The 13,164-nt window shown below is 53.3% G+C and overlaps 1 long non-coding RNA gene across 1 annotated transcript; it reads right to left on the minus strand.

Annotated features, from left to right (window-relative positions):
• Window positions 1-227: 227 nt before the first annotated feature.
• LOC128312559 (uncharacterized) lies at window positions 228-11,328 on the minus strand. Its single transcript, XR_008291998.1, has 3 exons — window positions 10,735-11,328; window positions 9,129-9,247; window positions 228-1,972 (listed from the first exon to the last, which is right to left on the minus strand). It is a non-coding gene; the product is annotated as an uncharacterized LOC128312559 (long non-coding RNA).
• Window positions 11,329-13,164: the final 1,836 nt, after the last annotated feature.

Consider the following 13,164-nt stretch of genomic DNA (forward strand, 5'->3'; position numbering starts at 1 on the left):
GGAGGGGCGCGCGCGCGGGAGAGGCGGGGGCGGGGCGCGCACCTCGAACCGCCGACGGAGCCCGGAGCGCGCGCCCGCGGGGCCGCGCCCGGGGAAGGGATGGCGGCGGGGGGTTGGGGGGGTTGTCTCCCGGGCGGCTCCAAAGAGTCTGGGGGGAGGGCTGCGCCCTCTTCCCCCTCTGCGGCCGAGAGCATCAACCCCTCGCCCCCCCCCCACCCGCCACGAGTTCCCCCCCGCCGGCTCCGGAGCCAAGCGAGCCGGCCTTTCAACCCTCCGCACCCCCAGCCCCAGGGAGTGCAGACCCCTGGGGGGGGGGGTGCAGCCCGCCGCCCCTGAGCGCCAACACGTTGAGTCACTTTGGGCAAAGCGCGTCGCCTCCCAGAGTCCCGGTGTCCTCCTCTTCTGCCCCGTGGAGGTGGTGAGAGGGAGCCTGCGGGGTCGGGAAAGGTTTTCAAGGAGATCGAGGTCAGCGAACCACACTTTGGAAACAGCCCAAGACTGCGCAGCACGTGCTGCGAAGGTTCAGCCCTAGGAGGGGGCATTCACTGCCCTCAGGGAGTCCGCCCTGAATTTGTAACTCAAGATTCCTTTATTTGCCGAAGAAATCTGTGATGCTGGATGATCTTCATGTGACGCCAATGGTCCCTTAGAAATGCAGATCCAAAGGCATTAAGAAGGGTTCCTCCCAGGGGCTTGAGTCGTCCCCTTTTCCTTCTGCCCTGGCGCCCCCACCTTCCCTCGGCCCCTGCGACCACCCCACACTAGAGGAAAGGACTGGAATGGCCATGGATGGGCTCCTGTGCCAGGCACTGTGCCCATTACTGGCACCATTTTGCAGGTGAGGACACAGACTGAAAGGCAAAATGACATCCGCGATTGCAGGGCAACTACGGTAAAAAGAACAACCAGCCCTCAAGGACAAGGTGGTGCCTCTAGGGAGACTCCAAGAGCAAAAAGTTAAATAACAATGAAATGTGCATTAGTCGAGGCTGTGCTGGAAGGAGCTTTCAAAGGTGATTCAAACACTGTGATTGCCACAGCCGTGATAGCTGAGAGCGTCTGGCGGGCTGGTGGGCTTTGTGGAGGCCAGCGTGGGGTGGGGTACAGGAGGTGGGCCCCTTGGGGGCTAGGAGAAGTAGGAGAGTGGAGGACTTACTTAGGAGAGTAGTGGGTGAAGTAGATTCTGGCCAAACCGGGAGGCGCCTTAAGTGACGGGAATACCCTGAACAACAGTGAACAGAGGCACGATGGGACCTGAGGGCAGTTGCAAAGCAATCTGTAGTGGGCTACGCTCTTCCCTGTCCTTTGTCCCTCAAAAGCATCCCTCCACCAAGGCCTGCAAATTCCATCTCTCCTTCCCCTGTCACCCCCTTCCCTGGGTCCAAGAAGACCAGACTCCCCTTGGGTGGACCCCTCGCGTGGTACGTGCCCGGCCCCTACCATCTCCAGCCCTCACCTCCACTCCTTCCAGCCAGCACTGCAGAATCATCCTCTCCAGGCACTGCTTTCAGGGATTCTGTTCCTGCTAGCTCCTTGTTGCCACCTTATCTGGTCCAGACAGCTCTGCCAGGCTTCCCACGCCTCCATCTCAGGCCCCACCCCGCCGACCTCAGGGCCTGCAGACTGTCTCAACACTGTCTGTGCTCAAGTTCATTCCTGCCCGGGACCAGCTGTGTGTAGCACGTCCTCCCCCACCTTTGCCCTAAGTCACACGTGGGCTATCTCCTGTAGGAAGTCCTCTTGACCATCAGGCCATCCCTCCCCCATCCGCACCTGCTCTGAACCAGGCAGTCCCGGGTTGATAATCTGCTACTTCGTGTGCCATTGACTAACCCACGCGTATCCTTTTCTTCTCCCCGCTGTGTTCTAGTGGAAAGGACCCAGATGGTACCATCAGACAGCACTGGACAGGAACTCTGGCTGCTTCTACTACGGATGATCTTGACAAGACGCAGAACTTTGAGTCTCTTTCCTCACCTGTGAAATGGGATAGCAATACTCATTTCCTGGAGTTGTCGGAATCAAATAACGACGCGATTAAAGTGCGTCACAGAGCCTTGCACACAGTAGGTCTAAACGCACAGGAACCTCTTTTGCCCTCAGGCAACTTCTGAGCTGCTTGTATACAGCTGAACATAGGGGAGGCACTCCATAAATACTCGGCGATGAACCAAGTGAATTGCTGCGTTCATTTTTCTATTGTGGAGATCACACCTCGGAGGATAAGAAACATACCCGGTAGGTTTCCAGGGACCTTTGAGATTTACAAAACATAAAATCAGAAAGGTATAAATCTCAGAACTATGCCTTGAGTCAATAGACTGATGCCAAGAGGGAGAACGTAACGTATTCAGTTCTATTAGAAACACAAACAAAAGCTCTTTGGTGTCTGGAATCCTGATCCCTTTATCTTCTTACCCTCACTGTCCCTTAGAGAAACAAAGAGGTAGATCAAAAGGGTCCAGCGGCAGGTGGGCAGACAGACAGCCGGCGAGCTCAGTGCAACCTGCACATACTGAGATTTTGCCCACGGGAGAGTTAGTCCAGCCGCAAAGCTCAGCTTGAGTGTCTTGGAAGCCAGGGAAACCGGTGAACTCAGTTTCCGGTCGGCCTGACAATAGCCTCGGCCACATTGGCACTCGTCAAAGGTCTCCGCGCGACAGATCAGTTAATCCTCAAAACGGCCCTGAGATGGGGATCGATCCAGGCTTAACAGTTAGCAGAGAGGGGCCTCTCCTGAGCTGAGCCAGCGGCCGAGAGGGCCCAGAGCCCTGGGAAACGAGGCACCACCCGGGCTTGTCCTTAGTCGGGGTCAGACATGGCAGGATAAGGAGGTGACTTTGAGGGGCGCCTGGGTGGCTCAGTTGGTTGAGCGTCCGGCTTCGGCTCAGGTCGTGATCTCACGGTCTGTGAGTTCGAGCCCCACGTCAGGCTCTGTGCTGACGGCTCAGAGCCTGGAGCCTGCTTCGGATTCTGTGTCTCCCTCTCTCTCTGCCCCTCCCCCGCTCATGCTCTGTCTCTCTCTGTCTCAGAAATAAATAAACATTAAAAAAAAATTTTTTTTAAAGGAGGTGACTTTGATAACTAAGCAAGGAAGACTAGAGCTTTTGAGCATATAGTCGACCTATCTGTGCATTAGGTAAGAAGGACACACAATTTCCAGGGAGCTGCATCTTTTGAAATGATTCTTGCTAACGACAACAGGTCTCTACTAAGCCCTTTACTGATGACATCTCATTTATGCCTCCAACAGCCTTTCCAGAAGGTGCGTTTATTGTTCTAGATGAGAAAAAAATGTGAAATTTGATGAAGAGCCTATTGCTCGAAAGAAGGACACCCGGGTTTCAATTTTATGTCTGCCTGAGCCCAAAACAATGCCTCAGCCCCTATATGAAAGGATACCTCACCTCAGATGCAAAGAGAGAGAGAGAGAGAGAGAGCGAGAGAGAGAGCGCGCACACAAGCCCTGTACAGGATCCTGCAGCTTGGAGTTGACCTGGTCCACCACAGAAGTGGGGCTGGGCCACCTTGCATGGGCCTTCTGTTATCAGGCCATGGGAAGCACCCTCAGCTAGACTCTGTTCCTCACCAAGACCGTCATTCCCCGGTCCAGAGTTGCTGAGAGGAGGAAACGTGGTCACGTGCGGGAAAACTCTTTGCCAGGAAGCTGAACCGCTCTCAGGTGGCGTGTTAAGCCATCTGTAAGCACAGTGCGCTCGAGGCCAGTGTTGGTGAGGTTGAGCTGGAGGCAGGTAAGCGGTCATCGTGGCCACTCCGTGGATGATGTGCTTGGGAGCCAGCCCACTTGGGGGCTGCAGAAGACAGGTGTGGGAATCTTAGAGCCACCGATTACAAAGGCCCCCAGATACTAAAATCACAGCCCCCAGCACCACCACAGGCGTCCCCCTGGGGCCCTGGAAGGTTCCAGGTCTGGCCCCACCTCTGTCTTCTGCTGGCCTGGCCACGCCTCTCCATTGCTGTAAGAAGGGATAGTTAATGGGGGACAAAAGCAGCAGAGACTCCAGTTGGACCCCTGGACTCAAACCCATCTCTATCTGTTTCCTTTCCTTTTGCAAAATTTCAATTCATTTTGTTTTAGGGCTGTATTAAATAGTTACATGGTTCCAAAGTCAAATCCAGAAAACAAGGTGCTCAGAAAAGTCTAGTTCCATTCCTGTCTCCTCCTCCCTGTCCCTTCCTGCCCATAAAATTACCATTTTGTCTATTTTTGGCTTATCCTTCCACTGTGGGTTTTTAAAATACAAGCAAGGATTTGAATATATTTCTCTCCCCTTTCTTAGATCAAAAGAGGCATATCACATCCGCATCTTGCTTTCTTTTCGCCTAATAAAATATCCTGGAGATGTCTCCATCTCGGTATCCCTTTCATAGCTGCATTGTACTCTTGTATGGTGTGATATTCTGATATAATAAGAAACAGATAGGGGTGCCTGGGTGCCTCAGTCGGTTAAGCGTCTGACTTCAGCTCAGGTCATGATCTCACAGCTCGTGAGTTCGAGCCCCGTGTTGGGCTCTGTGCTGACAGCTCAGAGCCTGGAGCCTGCTTTGCATTCTATGTCTCCCTCTCTCTCTGACTCTCCCCCACTTGTGCTATAACTCCCTCTCTCTCTCTCTCAAAAATAAATAAACGTTAAAAAAAAAAAGAAATAGATAATCGTTCATCATCTTCAATTCCTAGCACAGGGCTGCTAAATCCCTTGGAATTTCCTGGGTGAGAGAGGCATCTTTTACTGTCACGAGGCAACTCTAGATGGGCTCCTGGATGGCTTCTGAATATGGGCTGGTCACCAGAATAACCAAGCCAAGATGAGAAGCTTGGAACTTTCAGCCCCACCCCCACCAATTTGGGGGAAGGCAGGAGGGCTGGAGATCAAGGTAATGATCAATCATGCCGATGTGATGAAACCTCCACAAAAATGCCCGGACTACAGAGAGCTTCTGCGTTAGTGAACACGTCCACATGCCCTTAACTCTTCAGGGACAGTAGCTCCTGTGCTGGGGACCCTTCCACACCTTGCCCAATGTACTTCTCATCGGGCTGTTCACTTGTATCCTTTATAATAGCCTTGATAATAAACTGGCAAATGTAAATAAAGCATCTCCCCGAGTTTTGTGAGCCCTTATGGCAAAATACTGAACCTAAGGAGAGGGTCATGGGAACCCCTGGAATTGCAGCCAAGTTGAACAGAAGTGGGGGTCACCTGGGAACCCACTACTTGCAATTGGCATCTGAAGTGGGGGCAGTGTGAGACTGAGCCCTTAACCTGTGGGGTCTGTGCTGACTCTAGGCAGTTCGTGTCAGAACTGAATTGAATCGTAGGACACCTAGTTGCTGTCTGCCGAGAATCAGAGAATTGCCTGGTGTGGAAAACCCACACATTTGGTGTCAGAAGTGTGACATACGTATAAAGTTTCTATGTCTGACCTATAAACACGTAGTGTTTTCCTTCGTGTGGATATACTGGAATTCACTTAATCAGTCCTCTATTAATGACTACTTCTCCCCCACTGATGGGTTGTTCCTAGTCTTTTCTTTTACAAAGAGAGTTGCAGCGAGCCTTTTTGTGTCCTGCTAACTGTGTGGATTGCTACCTCTTAGGTAAGGCCCTTCGTCTCTCCAATGTCAGTATCTCATCTGTAAAACAGCGATAAGTCAGTGCCTACCTCAGTGGGGGTTGTGAGGAATAGATGAGCCAACACACAACATTAGCTGTCATTATTGTTCATTACCATCCATGGCCCAGAGCTTCAAGTCTCTCTCTGGCAGTGGCAGGAGCCCTGACTTAGGAAGGGACGTTCCTGTGGTCTCCAGGAAGTCAGAATGAGGCCTGAGGGTTTGTTTCAGCCTCTCCCTAGTGCTTTCTGTGGCTCTCTATTTGCAAAGGAAGCAGGAATTCCCATGCATGCAGCATCAGCTATCACTGCCTACTGAGAATTTCCAAAGAAGGAAAACCTCACTTTCCGTGGAGGCTGAGCAGCTTGCTTTTGCACCCCCAAAAGGCAGGACAAGGTTGGGGTTTCCTACTTATGCTTCCTCCTAAAGGTAACACACAGCATATTCCCCTTCTCTCTTTGAAGGGGCAGCTGGGGAAGACACAGGACCTACTCATTTCTCTGGGTGATGGAGGGGAGGAGGGTGGCTATTTCATTCCGCAGCATGAATCATACACCCGATGCATCATGCACACACACAATATATGAACCAACATGATCCCTCTGTGGATGCACAAGTCAGACGTGATGTGCCCTGTCTGTACATAACCTCTCAACAGACAGGACTGGACCAGGTTTCCTGGGAAGAGCAAGGGAGGAGGGAAAAAACAGAACAGCTTCCCCAGCTGAACAGCACCTCAGAGGAAGTACGGCAGTGCTCGGGCATAGTGGAGGCAGCACCAGACCTGGGTTCCATCCGTAGCTCCATCATGGTTCCTGGAATTGAGGGAGGGGATAGGATAAAGGGGCTTCAAAAAACAGGAGGAACAGGGGTGCCTGGGTGGCTCAGTCAGTTGGGCGTCCCACTTCAGCTCAGGTCATGATCTCACCGTTTGTGGGTTCGAGCCCCGCATCGGGCTCTGTGCTGATGGCTCGGAGCCTGGAGCCTGCTTCCGATTCTGTGTCTCTGCCTCTCTCTGCCCCTCCCCTGCTCACGCTCTGTCTCTCTCTCTCCAAAATAAATAAACATTTAAAAAGCGTTTTGTTTTAATAGGAGGAATGTCTTACTCACATGGTCTGGATGCAGAAAGACCTGGGTTCCAGTTATTACCAGAAAAGACCAGAAACTGTGAGCTTCTGCTTCCTTATCTGCAAAGTGGGCATGATAATAATAATGATGCCCCCTTTGGATTGTTGGGAAGATTGAACGAAAGGCTGCATAGAAAGGGTTTAGCTCATAGTAGAGCTCAATTAGCGGTAACTGCTCTCATGGCGATGATATACGGGAATCCGCTTTCAACCATCTGAGGAGATGACAATGGATATAACTGCTTTCACACAGCCCTTTACAGTTTGCACTTGCTTAGCATACTCCTTTTTTCAAATGGCGTCGATAAACTTTGGGGCCTCACAGCAATCTTCCTGATAGAGGTTTTCATTCTTCCTTATTTAATTGATGGGAAGCAGGAGTTCACAGGGGTTAGTCAGTGTAGAATTAGTAGACCTGGCCTCAGGTGAGGCTCCCCCGTGTTTTTGTGCTTCTTCCTTCCCCCGAGGCTCCCTGGGCCAGCAAGCACCAACAAAAATCGAGAGCCAGACTTCAGAAGTTCTGACTCTTTCAAACCTCCAGCTCATTTACTTGCTCAGAATTACTTCTCTTTTTCTCCTTTCTCATCTGTGTGGCAGGGATTAACCATCCAGAGATCAGAATAGTGTTTGCTGTGTGCCAGCCTGCACGAAGCATTCTTTTTTTTTTTTTTAATGTTTATTTTTGAGAAAGAGAGAGAGAGAGAGATGCAGAGTGCGAGCAGGGAAGGGGGCAGAGAGAGAAGGAGACACAGAATCCGAAGCAGGCTCCAGGCTCTGAGCTGTCCGCACAGAGCCCGACGTGGGGCTCGAACTCACGAACCGCGAGATCGTGACCTGAGCTGAAGTTGAACGCCTAACCGACTGAGCCACCCAGGCGCCCCTGCAGGAAGCATTCTGTGTGCATTTTCTGATTTCGTGCTAGCAGTGATCATGAGCAACGAACACAGTTTTATCCTTCTTTTATAGAGGACAACACAGGGGCTGAAAGAGGTGAAGTAATTTGCCCCAGGCCACACGGCTAAGTGGTTGAGTCCGGATTTGAACCTAGATCTTTCTGTCTCCAAAGCAGAAACTCTTACCCAAGACACTATTATCTCCCAGAAGCCGCCTGATGGCGAAAGTTTCTGCAAGACCCTGGAAAGTCAGAGGACATAAGATGGAGAGCTGCTCGGCTGATCCCCGTCTGGCGCGTGATGTGGCGGGTGGTCAGGACTGAGCCACGAGGTTCGGCGGAGCATGAGGGAAGCAGATGACCTGACCAAGGACCCCCTGCTCCGTCCCAAAGGGCAGCCAAGAAGCCCCCTCTATGTAAGGACAGACTTGTCCTGATCACCCCAGGCTGGCTCCCACCCTCACACACACGTGCAGACATGGCCTGCTCACCTGCACGCAAACCTCTTCAGGTTACCCGCTCTTTCTGGGACCTTCTCTCACGTGTCAGAGTCTGCCACTTCCTAGCTCTGTGGCCTCTCCCCTGTTTTGTCATCTATAAAATGGGGATCATAATGACACTTGCCTTATAGGGACGCTCTGTGTTTTAAATGTGGTAACGCACGGAAAGCACTCAGCACTGGTCTGGTACACTGTGAGTGCTCGTACATGTGGGTATCATTCCAGTGAGGACACTATCGGTCACAGGTGGACAGGGAGGGGTATGGGGTGGGGGGGAGATTAACCCTCTCCTCTTTGCACCCCCCCCCCCCCCCGAGTCCTGCTGCTTTAAGACCCCTGAGGCCTGAGGCCTTGTTTGTCTGACCAGGAAGGCTGAGCGAGGTCGCTTCCTCCCAGAACCTCCCTTCCCTCTGGTCCTGACCCAGGGCCCCAGCCGTCTTCAGGGCCTAGAACATCAAAGCAGGCCTTGCTGACACAGGCCTGACACTGTCCCACTGTCCTTTCAGCCTATAGGAAAAGCAGGGGAAGGTAATGCTTACCTACAGAGGGACTTCGGCCCCAGCCCCTTTCTGCACGGCTCAGGCCTCCTGTTTCCAGGGCCCCTTGGGCCTCAAGGGGCAGCAGAAAAGTGGGGGGAGTCCTGCCTCTTCCCCCCTCCCCAGCCAACCTCACTGAGTTGCAGCGCTCGGCTTTGATCATCTGAGCACATTGATTTAGAGGATGCAAATGAGGAGGATGTCTGTTGGAGGAAGATTGTCTTCTCGGGAACAGCAGATAGGTCTTCGAGAATTCTCAATGAGCCTTGCGTTGACTGGCTTGGCAGGAGCCACAGGGAGGGGGGGCAAATTGCAGGAAAGTGCTGAGCAGGTAGGACCTCTTGCTCTCACAGCCCCTGGCCAGGGAGGCAGGGGAAACCTAGCGGCTGGAGGGGCGGGGAAGGAACCAGCCGAGGAGTCTGTTAATCCTACTCCCACCTCACCTCCGCCCCTGTCTTCACAGGCCCCGCTAGGTGCAGTGATAGGCGACAAGGGAAGGGGACTTGACCTGCAGGCTGACTCCCTCTCTGCGTCCGTCCGCTGCAGCCAGCTGGAAGCTGGAAGAAGAGGGGAGAGGCAGATGGGGAGGCCAAGGCCAAGGAGCCCCGAACACGCGACGAGGGGCGGGGTGGCTCTGCCTGACATTAGCTGGGCAGGCAAGGCTGCGTGCGAGTTGGGACTAAAGCTCACGCCAGCCGCCTCCAGGCCTGAGCAGGGCGCCTTCCTGCCGAAGGAGGCAAGCACCTGCGTCGGGGGGGAGACAGCCTGTTCCTGGAGTCACAGAGGCACAAGGCACTCAGGCCTGCGTGCTGAGAGGGCAGAAGGAAGAGAGGCCAAAGAGCACACTTATCCGCGCTTCTGAGGGGGGTTTGCCCCTGTCGCTGGCCTTGACCACCACCCCAGGCATGGAGGAGGAGAGGTTGCCCCATTTAGCCTTAAGCCTCCAAATTGACTCCAACCTGCCCCAGGGCCCCAGATAATGGCAGTGCTATGTGAGTCACCCCCCACGCCCCAATCACAAGAATTCCTGCCACCCCGGGGTGGGCATCTGCCAAGGTGGAAAGGTCTGGATTCCTCTCTCCTTCGACGCCCTCACTTGCCTATGGCTCCAAAGATCAGGCCTGGGTGCTTGACTCTGGAAAGGATCCGACCAGGGCTCCCCACCATCCATCCCCATCCCCAAGGCTCCCCCCATAACTCCCCTCTGAGCAGGGCGAAGGAGAAACATGTTAATTTGCTCATCTTTGCTAATTTGAAAAGGAGCATAAACAGTAGAGCTCAGTTGCACTGCACTGCCGAGGGTGTAGTTTAAGTCCAATTATGTGCTATTAGTGTATTTGCTCTTTGTTCCCGTGGCATATTAATTGCAGGTCTAGTATTGTGGCAATTAACACAATTATGGGCCCTCTCTTCCGGCAGGCCACAATCCACATGCTTTCGGCCAAGGAACTGGGCCGGTAAGATGGAGGGAGGGGCCTGCCGGGGGAAATGCCCACCTTTATGGGTTGGATCGCGTCCCTCCGAAAACCAGACGCTGAAGTCTTAACCCCTAGAACCTCCGAATGTGCCCTTGTCCGCAGACAGGGTCTCTACAGAAGTGATCTGAGTTAAAATGAGGTCACCGGGGTGGACCTAATCCAATAGGACAGGGGTCCTCGCGAAAAGGGACCATGTAGCCACACAGAAGAGACCAGGGAGAAGCCCAGGGGAGAGACCTGGAGCACGTCCTCCCGCACCGCCCTCAGAAGGAGCCGACCCTCCTCGCGCCTTGATTTTGGATTTCTGGCCTCCGGAGCTGTGAGACAGTCTGTTTCTGTTGTTTCCGCCGCCTCCAGTGTTTCAAAAGGTAGCCCGAGCGAACTCACAGACCCACCTCTGTCCCAGGCAGAGTCTCCCCCACCCCAGGGGCAGGGGGACAAGGAAGGCCGGTGAGAGAGAACACCAGCATTGCTCTCTGCTCGGCAGTCTCAAGGGCATCAGCAGGGATAGTCAGCGCCTCCCTCCCACAAGACACCTCTTCCCAGGGCTTGTCTATCAATGTCACCTCTGTTCTCCTGGCCCCTGGGCCTTCATTCTTCATGGAACTGCCACTGGGGCTCCTTCTCCTCTCTGTGCCCATCTCTAATTAGTCACCTGGCTTGGCCAATCCCGGGTGAGTCACTTCCTTTGCCTTTGGCGTCCCTTTACCCTGGAAGGTAAACAGTGTATGTATTTTCCTGGTCAGGGCAGTTATAATGATCAGGTATCTGCACAGACCTTTACAGCTTAAAAGGCACTTAGCAAAGACCTGTTCTCCTTCCCCACGTACAACAATCCTGTGGGGGTTGATATTACTTCTTATTTTACAGATGGGGAAACTGAGGCTTGGAGAAGTCACATGCAACCCATAAGTGACAAGTAACAGGACTCGGAACCTGAGCTCTGATCTTATACCTCGCGCTCTTCCTCCACATCAGCAGTTCTATGTTCCATAGAACATTTAAGAAACTTAAGAGTTCTGGGGTGCCTGGGCGGCTCGGTCGGTTGAGCGTCCGACTTCAGCTCAGGTCATGATCTCACGGTTCATGGGTTTGAAGCCCCTCATCAGGCTCACTGCTGTCAGCGCAGAACTCGCTTTGGACCCTTTGTTCCCCCCCCCCCCCCCCGCTCTCTGGCCCTCCCCCACTCTCATTTTCTCTCTCTCCCCCCCCCAAATAAACAAACATTCAAAAAATAAATAAATAACAAAAAAAAACCCCTTAAGAGTTCTGTGGTCAAATAGATGAGGGAGAAGCGAAATGAAATGAAATGGATCATCGCAGGACTTTTCAGAACCTTCAGACCGTCCAAAAGAATGGGTACAGCATGCAACGTTTTCGAGCTTTCTTTGACTTTTGTGGGACACCTGCTGTTCCAGATGGGGCTTCGTGACATCGCGGGAGTGCTCTGGGATGGCAAAACCAGGTCGAAACGGGGGAGAAGAAAACTCTGGTCTCCAGCTCAGTGGGAGGGTCCCCTTCCTACCCCTGCTGCTCCTCCCCACCCAGGGCAGGCTGGCTGAGCACCAGGGCTGGAGTCACTGTGGGATTTCTTCACTCAGAGGTTCAGCCGGCACCAGAGGCTAGTCGTGGACAGTTGGTCCCTGCCCACACGGCATTCTCCCCTTTAGGTACCACCACTGCCCCCTGCGTGTGGTTCTGCTGGTGATCTCGATACCCCACTCCAGCCACAGCAGCTGTGGGTTGGCCCAGTGGGTTGGCACACTACCCAAGGAGGGCCAACCAAAGACTGCCCTGGGTTGGGGGCACTGAGAGAAAGCATCTTTCCTCTCACTGAAGCTACCAGGAGCTGGGTTCTGCTATCAGGGGAGCTCAGTCCGAAAGGAGATGACGGGGCCAAAATGCAGTAAAGCAGAAACCGGCAGACATGGATTTAGAGGGAGAGAAGGTTCTGGAAGCATCGAGTCCCCAGTTCCCATCCCTGAGGCCCTGGTTCCCACAGCAATTGCCTTAATCCTATGAACTACCTCCCCCACCAAAGTGAGCCAGTTGGAGCTGGGTTTTGGTTGCTTGCAAACCAAAAAGTCCTGACCACGGCCGGCCGCCCTGCCCCATGAGTAGCCCAGAATTGTGGGTGCCGGGGCCCAGCCCCGCCGAAAGGTGCCCTGAGGCCTCAGCCAGAGAAACAGAGAGGATGCCCTCCTCTCCACAGGTCCTTTCGGACAGTTGTCGGGACAACTTTCGCTCAGAAAATGGCGTCACTGTCCCTGTGGGTCACAGAAGGCTCGGCAGAGGAGCCATCTCAAGGTCAAGATTATTCATTCATTTAAAAATCAAACGTTCATTGAGAGCCCACGATATATCAGGTACATGTCACTGGGGACACAGCAGAAGTTGTTGGACAAGGGCCCCGCTCCCATGAGCTTCCCTTCTAGCGGAGCAGATATTTCAGATAAAGAAAAGAGAGCACGTCAGAGACTAGAAAGCAAAACAAGGTGGTCAGTTGAGAACCTCTGAGGGAGTGGGGCACCTGGGCGGGTCAGCCGGCTAAGCATCTGACTCTCAATTTCGGCTCAGGTCACGACCTCCTGGTTCATGGGATCAAGCCCCGCGTCAGGCTCTGCACTGACAGTGGGGAGCCTGCTTGGGATTTTCTCTCTCCTCTCTCTATGTCTCCCTCCCTGCTGGTGCTCTCTCTCTCTCTCTCTCTCTCTCTCAAAATAAACAGGGGCGCCTGGGTGGCGCAGTCGGTTAAGCGTCCGACTTCAGCCAGGTCACCATCTCGCGGTCCGTGAGTTCGAGCCCCGCGTCAGGCTCTGGGCTGATGGCTCAGAGCCTGGAGCCTGTTTCCGATTCTGTGTCTCCCTCTCTCTCTGCCCCTCCCCCGTTCATGCTCTGTCTCTCTGTCCCAAAAATAAATAAAAACGTTGAAAAAAAATAAAAAAAAATAAACAAATAAATAAACATTAAAAAAAAAAAAAAAAAAGAACAGGGCA

Source organism: Acinonyx jubatus, chromosome C1, assembly GCF_027475565.1.
Source record: "Acinonyx jubatus isolate Ajub_Pintada_27869175 chromosome C1, VMU_Ajub_asm_v1.0, whole genome shotgun sequence".
NCBI classification, from domain to species: domain Eukaryota; kingdom Metazoa; phylum Chordata; class Mammalia; order Carnivora; family Felidae; genus Acinonyx; species Acinonyx jubatus.